The sequence below is a fragment of the Cupressus sempervirens genome, chromosome 7 (genome assembly GCF_028749045.1).
Source record: "Cupressus sempervirens isolate cs-2001-9-10 chromosome 7, ASM2874904v1, whole genome shotgun sequence".
NCBI lineage: Eukaryota > Viridiplantae > Streptophyta > Pinopsida > Cupressales > Cupressaceae > Cupressus > Cupressus sempervirens.
Window position 1 is genome coordinate 442,370,170 of NC_143124.1, and position 8,982 is coordinate 442,379,151.

The window sequence follows — 8,982 nt, forward strand, 5'->3', positions numbered from 1 at the left end:
AGCCAAAGAAAAAATATTGTAATGTAATACTTGGAAACTTTTAGAGGAGAAAAATAATCAACAAATACAACAACAATAATTAATACTTACTATCAATAGCTTTTTCAAATTATATTTTTTGCAAATAGGAACTCTAGAGATGCCAAATTCTTAAGAGATGACACTTGAGCTTAGAGATCCATAGAAATTTTGCTTGTAGGAGAGGCATGATTTTCAATAAAATGTGCAATTCTAGGTGCTTCATCTTGTAAAATTTGTGCATGAACAATATAGCAAGTACTATATTTGGATTTCTACTTTCCATCTATTCTATTTGTTTTGTACTCTATTTAATCAATGCTAATGTAAAATTCCTAGTTGATAGTAAAATTTGCACCCAACTACCTCCAAGAATAGATAACTTGATAAAATAGCCTAAGATCTACTAAAATACTTTTCAAAATATTTTAAATTTTTTTTGCATCCCCCATAGCATAACACTTCCTAGCTATTAATTCTTCAACCCTCTTTCACAAAAAACTCTTGAAATAAAGCAAGTTGCATCTTTTTGAAATGAAAAGAAAATTTGTCTCCACCTATTTTCCCTTTCTCAACATCTACATAATCCTAGCTATATCATATTTTAGTATACATATGATAACAACAACAATTCTAACTTATGACAATACAATCTGTGAGGCATATCTCAGAGCTATCAATGTCATAAATGCATTTAATGCCTACTCTACTCCAATATGATAGAAGCAGAATTATTTTCCTTATTTTTGGTTCCAAAGTCATCTTTATATTGGATTATACCAGGCCAAATCACAATCTTGCATCAACAAAATATTTTTCTATTTAATCTTTCTTCCTATTTAATTTGTCTTCCCTTCAGGTTTTTTCTTTATTTTATTTTGAGTTTTTGATTCTCTATTCTAAACCAAGGAGCTCACCATCTCATTTCCACAAAAAGGGTCTACTAATGGCCAAGGTTCAAAATATCTCCATCAAGCTTTACATTTTAGTTTCCATGTTTAAGACCACATAACTTGAAGATACAAACTAGATTTTAGGATTCAATGTCATTCAAAACTAGATTTTATAATTTTTTTTATAGCTCCATTAGGTTTTCATAACCAAAGTTTCACTTATTATTCAACCTTTGGGCTTAAAAAGCATCCAAGACTCCCAAAAGTCAATACATGTGACTAGATATGGAGAAGGTGATTCAACATATTATGATACATGTGACTCTCCTCTAGAGCCAAATAGTACAAAATTTCATTTTGTAGATAAAAGTGAAAGCCTAGAGTGGGAGGAATCTTCAATGTCTTTACCTAAGAAAGGGGAATAGTCCATTAGCAAGGATTTTGTTTCCAAACATAAAACTAAGGCCAAAAATTAAAGGTAAATTAAGTCTATCAAAATGCAAACTAGATATTGCAAATGGTTTCTAGTGACATAGCCATAGGAAGGCCATTGTTGAACAATGCACTTCTAGTTCTAGTCAAGAGAATCCTTTGTTGAGGACTCATGGCCATTTTATGCTAAGTGGGCATAGACAATAATTTGGAGAAGGTGGTGATTTTATGAGTGTATCAAGTCCTAACTAGTCTCCACAACATAACATTGTTAAGGGAAGACTTTGGTAATGCCTGGATGACATTTAGTTTCCTCTCCCCTCATTTGTGGAGCTGAAAGGAGAAGAGTAGATACCCATGAGACTTGAATTGGTGGAGATTTCACATAGTCTAATCATCATTCACCATCAGAATCTCTCCATGTAAGAAAAAGAAGCATTAGTGTAACACCAAAGATAGATGATGATATATTCATAATTATCTATGCATGAAGTAATGAAACATGAATAACCAATTAAAAGTGAAGATAACTATGATATAGGAGGGACAATTAGAGTGGAGAAAAGATATATTATTTGGAGTAGTCAATAGGAATAGGTATTGGACTTTGTTGCCAGTAATGAAGGAATAAATTATAGAGAAAAGATAGAATCTATTTATTTAAAAGATCTGAATAAGAAACCTTATAGGTCTACTTAAGTAACTCCATTGTAATGAGATATTTAGAATAATCTTGTGACTACAAGAGTGATGGTTCTTTCAAAATATATTGACATAATTACTTCATGGAATCAATTTTTAGAGTCTTTTCCACTTCCTTCCAAACCATTACTATCATTCTTAGAATGGAATATAGACATTTTAGAGATGAGAGTTAGTGGTTATGTTGGGAGTGGTTCATTTTAGGAAGTTTTACAAGGCATATTGAAAGGAACAAAAGTTGCAATAAAGATTTTACTGGAGCAAGACATGACAAAGGAGAACATGGAAGATTTCTACAACGAAGTATCACTTTTAAGTCACTTGCAACATCCAAATGTGATATTGTTTCATGGAGCCTATAGGAAGCCCCCTTCTTTCAATGGTAATAAAATACATGGACATGGGTTCTTTATATCACCTAATATATGCAAGAAGTTGAGGAAAGAAGTTTAGTTGGTAAAGAAGATTAAAGATGCTCTGTAAGATCTATAGGGGTAGGATATGCATACAGTGAATGAACATAGTGCACCAAGATTCAAGAAAAGTGCAAATTGTTTTATTGATAAATACTTGATAGTAAAAATTTATGACTTCAACCTTTCACAGGTAGCAACAAACCTTCCCATGAGGGATATAGTTCTTGCTAGAACTCTTGAGTGGATGACCCTAGAAATTTTGAGGAATGAGCCATTAATATATAAGTGTGACATCTTCAGTCTAGTGATGATAATGTGGGAGTTGTACGTTAAAACATCCATGGGAATGCATGTAGCCAATGAAAGTAGTTTATGTTGTTTCCCACACTAGTGTACAATTGGACATACCTAAAGTCCCCATTGGCAAGTTGATGTTAGACTGTTGGGTTGATGAAGATGATAGACCTAGTTATAATGACATTTTCACCCATTTATGAGTGAGAATTTTTTATAAGTTGAAAGTACATTTGCAATGGCCAATGTACATAGTAGTTGATAATTATATAGAAGAAAGACTGATATTGAAGTCATCTCCTTTGGCAGATCAGATACAAAATTTAGATTTACAAAAAAATTGTGAGATGTATTATAAGAAAATATCAAATGGTAGTATTATGTAAAGTGGAGAATATTCTATTTTTTTAAGCTTTACTGTTAGTGATGTGAGGTTTCATCAATATCAAATTATAGTTTTAAAGGCAACAACATCAAAAAGAGAAATTCAAAAGTATAAGATACTAACATCATGGAGTCAAGTTCTAGAGATGAAATGATAAGGTTTAGTGTAATGACTACCATCCTATGACAAGTGCCACAAAAGAAAATTACCACAAAAAGAAGAAGAGGAGTCATTAAAAAGTCAAAGATTGAAAAACATGAATGGTCAATATAGAATAATTTACAAGAAATAGAATAATCAACTCATACATGCAAAAATTTAGAATAGTAATAAGTCAAATAGATATCAATTCTATCATACATGGCAACCATAACAAGATAAATTTTAATACCATCTATGGTTTCCAATATGCTATAAAAAAGAAATGAATCAAGATGATATAGTACCAAAAAATGCAATTATAAATAGAAATGATAAGTGTCTTATTAGATTAGTATAATCAATAAAAACAAACAAGAATTTGTTTATCAGAAATTTCCTTATGATGATCCTATGCAACATCTTATAGAAGAACTTCTCTTTTGGGTAGTAAAGAAAGCTAGTAAAATTTCTTATTTTAATTTGGCATAAAAAAATAATATCTGATTTTTTTGCCATGTCAAATGTTTTCTACTATTTGTTTTATAAATTTGTTATAGGGTAATTTGTTATAGTTTTGATGTAATTTTTGATCACCTTAATCCTTTCTTATAGGGTAGAAGTAGTACACTCATATTTCATTTGATTTTAGATTGTTAGTTTATTTCCCTTTTCATTGCACAAAAATCTTATGTCTATTTGAAATGTGTGAAAGTATGGTAAACACAATTATGATTCATTTCTTAATAAGAATCAATATATAGGGAATTTGATGCTTCCACCAGTATCAATTGTAGGCAAGAATTTTATATCTCTTTTATGTTTGAGGCACATAAGGAAATATTATAGAAAATAAAACAATTTTAAAGCATCTTCCAAATGTTGTATGACTTCAGTTATTTAAAAAATATTGACTGATTTAATTTTTTCCTTTGAAGGGTCAAATGAGAGAAATGCTTGGAAATTTTTCTTTGATTAATTATCCTAGAGTAATAAATACTTTCTTTATATGTAGGTATGGACTTTCATGAATTGTTAGATATTCATCAAGGAGATCATTTAAAGTACCAAAATGATGTTTCTATCATTGTAATATCACTTGAAGGAAGGATACAAAGTCCTCTAGTAAGTATATATGAGTTTGATTGTTGGACTACAATTTTTTGTGAGTCTTAGACATAGTGACATGGACACTACATATTTATTCCTTGTCACTAAATTGAATAAGTGAGGTTGGTTTACTATTACTACAACTTGAATATGTATGCCCTTCTTCTACATCAAGATGTGCATTCTTCATAGATTTTGGTTGGATCACTTCCTCACAAAATACAAAATTACATCTTATTATAATTTAAACATCAATGTTAAAGTCTATAGGCAAATTTCTTACACGTATGCCTACAAAAAAGGAAGCCTAAGAAATGCCTCATCTAATGGTTAGTCATATATAAGGATTTGTAAGCTTCATTAGGAAAAAAATATTTACATCAGGGTGGAAGTTGTTCAACAATGAGCTTTACCTCTATAAGTTCATGAAAATAGGATAGTGTGTTGCATTTTATAAAGATTCTTCTAAAAAATTAAGAGCATATGATGGAAACATTTGTTATGAGCCAAGGTTCAATATATCATAAAACCTAGCTTATCATGCTTTCCAATCCTTTTCTTCTTTCAAGAAAAAAATCAATAACTCTTTCTTGCTAGAGCTCTGGCTACAATAAGGAACACTATAGTTTTTTTTGAGACTCATACATAATTTGTTTTTCCCTTCCTATCTTAATGTAGATTTTTGAAATGTCTTATATGTATTGGGATGCATTTTTCTCTTTTTCATTTATAAAAGTATTGTATTTTTGTAAAAACATTCCACATCCTAATGTAGAATAATGAAAATGTACATTGACACACACATTCATGTCTAGTGTACATGTTGTAGGTGTTTAGACTCTCTACATCATAGATAAATTTATTTTTGTAGATTCTTTGAAGATATTTACCTAGGGTAAACAAATAAATCTTACTGATGCAAATAGATTCACGTCTAATGCACATTTTGCAATTTTATGCTTCTTTGTAATCAACATCTGTAGGGTATGTGTGAGTTTTCATTAATGATTTTTTTTACCCTTCTCCAAATTGAAAATTCTATTTAATAAATGGACCTGTAAGTAGTTTGAAGTTTCAAAGGTTGCAATAATGCATTCATAATAATCACCTTTTTATATTTTCAATAACCACATATAATAGTAGGTGTAAAGGAGTTGGAACACATAATTTGAAAAAGAACTTAAAATTCTAGAGCTTTTACACCTTATGGACATGAAGGTAATGCTTGAGTCTATCATAAATTCCATGTAGCAAACTGGGTGTTTAAAGTTATTTTTTATTTACTAAACTAGTAGGACAAGAGTTTGGAAAATTACCATAAGCTTAATATTTATTGCCTAGGGGGGAAGTTAAATTTAGAGATTAAATTCTCTCAAGTAAGGCTACATATGTTAACAAAAATTATATCACCATGAGAAAATCTAAATAGAGAACTCATGAGAGAAAAATGACCAAGCCATTCTAAGTGAAATGATAAAGGTGAACTTATATAATGGGAGGACTCTAAGATAAGTCAATAGAGTAATAAATTCTTATTTAATCCATTTTATTTATGCTAGAAATGATGGAATGACCAAATCATACATTTTCTAGAAATGTAGATAATTTTTCATTCCATGCTTCCAGTGACACTATATATTTATTTGATTGCATGAAATAGGCAAAGGACAAGGGGAAATCCTTAGTTAGTGAATTGCTCAAGTAAGCCTATAGGAAGATGCTGGGATCAATCAATGTCAAAATACTCATGATCAAGTATTAAAGCCACAACTAAAGCCAATAAAAATCATAGAAATATGACATTCAAGAAGATTGGTTTTAGTTGGATGCATGTTTTCTCTCACTGTAAGTGCAATTATTTTGTCTGATTGAGTTTTGCAAGCTAGTTATCTCTATTTATCAACAGATGATAACTAATGTTATCTAAGCATAGTTTCTAATCTTTGGCATAGCAGATACTTGTTGGTGAAATTATTTTGTAGTATCAATGATTGTTTCTTTGTAATGCAGGTAATGACTATTTTATCTATAGTTTTTGGCTAGGCTACACAAAAGTTGGTAATTTTGAGTTTGCATTTCCTATTTGAGTTCAAATTCTCTAGAATATTATATATTTTTTTGGTTCTTGCATGATTTGCATCATGAATTATATATGAATACAAAAGCATAACTATTTCCTATTTTTAATACTAAGAAAGTTAAGATGACATAGTCTAGGACATACTACCCTTCACAACTACCACAATCTCCATTACCGTAGATTTCTTCTCTTCCTAGTCAAACTACTGCAAGATTTTGATCACAGTAGTTTTTTTCCCTTCCAATTGCAGGCTATGCAATGAGTTAGCTAAATAGATAGGCTACTCAACTATCACCTCTCTTATAAACCTCATAGACCCATCTAAATTAGTATACAAACATAGTACCAATGTACCTTTGGCTTTGGTGTATTCTTTACAACTTTTTGGGTGCACCAGTGCAACATCCAAAAGCACCAATGCACCCAAATGAATCCGCACCCACACTTGCAACTTTTCCAAATGCACCAGTATCTTAGAGTACATTGATAGTTAAGGGCATATGGAAAATTATTTAATGTGAACCAACCACTATAGTGGGTACCAAAAACCAAGGCAGTACTAGTCTTGATTCCCAAAAAATCACTTACCCTATCCATTTCATTTTTGTCCAAATGATACCCTTCAACAACATTTTACTTTCATACAATTGGAGTAATTATGCTCAAAAATTGAGGTAAACAACTTCTTTAGGTAGATATCCATGTGTTTGTGAACAAACCCTCTGGTCTTAAAAAGTTGCTACACACTATTATCATAGTGATTAAAAGTCATTATGACATCCCTTGAAACAACTTGAAACCCTAACATCTTATCAATTTGTTGAAGTCAGTTGGGCCCCCAAAGTGGGTCTAGCTAATTTTTTTTTCAAACTAAAATAACTAACCTCTAAAATTGATTGATTAAACACATATTATTGATTTGATTCAAAATCAACCACTATCATAACATTTAAAACTCATTACACCACTTTCTGCAAACTATAATTTTATGCCCAAACACCTCATAGACTAGCCCTAAAAAACTAACTAAAACACCTAACCGAGTATTGAAATCATACATACTAATTCTTTGTTCCACATTCTCCTACCTTGTCAAATCTTGTGTCATGATGACACCCGAGTCAAAAGATATTGACCATCAAAGTTGCCTTCTTAGAACTACCTGCAAGAAAACATGTTAGAAAACCATAAATTGCATTTGATTTTGGCCTCAAAAATAGGTCAACTTGACACTTGAGGGAAAAAAATTGGGCATTGGTTCACTATCACTGGGTGAGTATAAATATGTGATTTGGGCTAAAAATTGGGGCATTGGATTTGTAGAACTGGAAACAATGGTATAAAAGTGATTTTCACAAACATAATGGACCTGGGAAAGTGTGTAGGTAGATTCAAAAATATTTGAAAACTTGCACACTTAAAGAGTTTTTAAAGTAGAAAACAATGGTAAAATCCATTTAGTTCAAGAAATCATAGATTCAAAGTTATGACATCTCAAATAGGGGTACTAATCAATCTGCATTACATGACACTAGCAAAAAGTTATGAATTGCATTTGGAATCGCGTTTGATTCATCATAGGCTCAAATATAGAACATATAAAGTGTGTGATCTCTAGAATGAAATGAAAAAGGAATTTTTTTCAGTATGGTCAACTAGGTCAAAGTTATAATCAGTCAAATGGGGCCTCCCAAAATTTAGGGAAATTTGCATCAACATGACAAAGATAAGTAACCAACTTTGAGGGATTAAAAACCTAACCAAAGCATATTGAAATGACATAAAAATTGAAATATAGGTTCTCTAATATGCATAATAAATAATATTAAAGCTGTGAGTCATGAAAAATAATTGGGTATAAGATATTCAAATGCAAACTAAGCCTTCTATCACTATTTGACACTTAAGCAAAAATGCAGAACTGAACATTGCTCAATATGGAACTTCACATAATGACTCAGAATGATAGTTTATCATTATGGGACATATGGACATGCTGAATTCAAGGTTTTGGAAATATAAAACACCTCTCAAACCTTAAAGCAACAAGCAGGTAGCATCAAAATGCACTTAAAGGGCTTTAAAGGACTCAAAAGTTTGGAATGGTACTCAAAACAAGAATGTAATTTTGAGTCCCATCACCTTTCTTGACTTGAAATGAGTTCATTGTATAGATAGTAGTACTTATTACTTCCCTCAAACACTTTTTTAAAACATTCTTTTCCATCACCAATGTTCTTGCATAGTCCATGATTGATCTGTTTCCTCTTTTAGCTATCCCATTTTTTGATGGAGTCCTTGGTGTAGACATTTTTTATTTTGTTTCCTTTGTAATTGAAAAATGTATTGAAATTCTCAAATATGAATTCACATCCTCTATTGGATCTCAAGAATTTTAGAATTTTACCTATTTCCTTTTCAACTCTAGCCAATTAAGACTAAAACATTTGAAAAGCATTACATTATTCTTTAAGAAATATCACAGTCATCATTCTGGAGAAATCATCACCAAAC

At 30.9% G+C, this 8,982-nt stretch overlaps 1 pseudogene; it reads left to right on the plus strand.

Annotated features, from left to right (window-relative positions):
• The first annotated feature begins 2,093 nt into the window (after nt 1-2,093).
• On the plus strand, nt 2,094-2,958 carry LOC149547487 (putative serine/threonine-protein kinase SIS8; annotated as a pseudogene).
• Nucleotides 2,959-8,982: the final 6,024 nt, after the last annotated feature.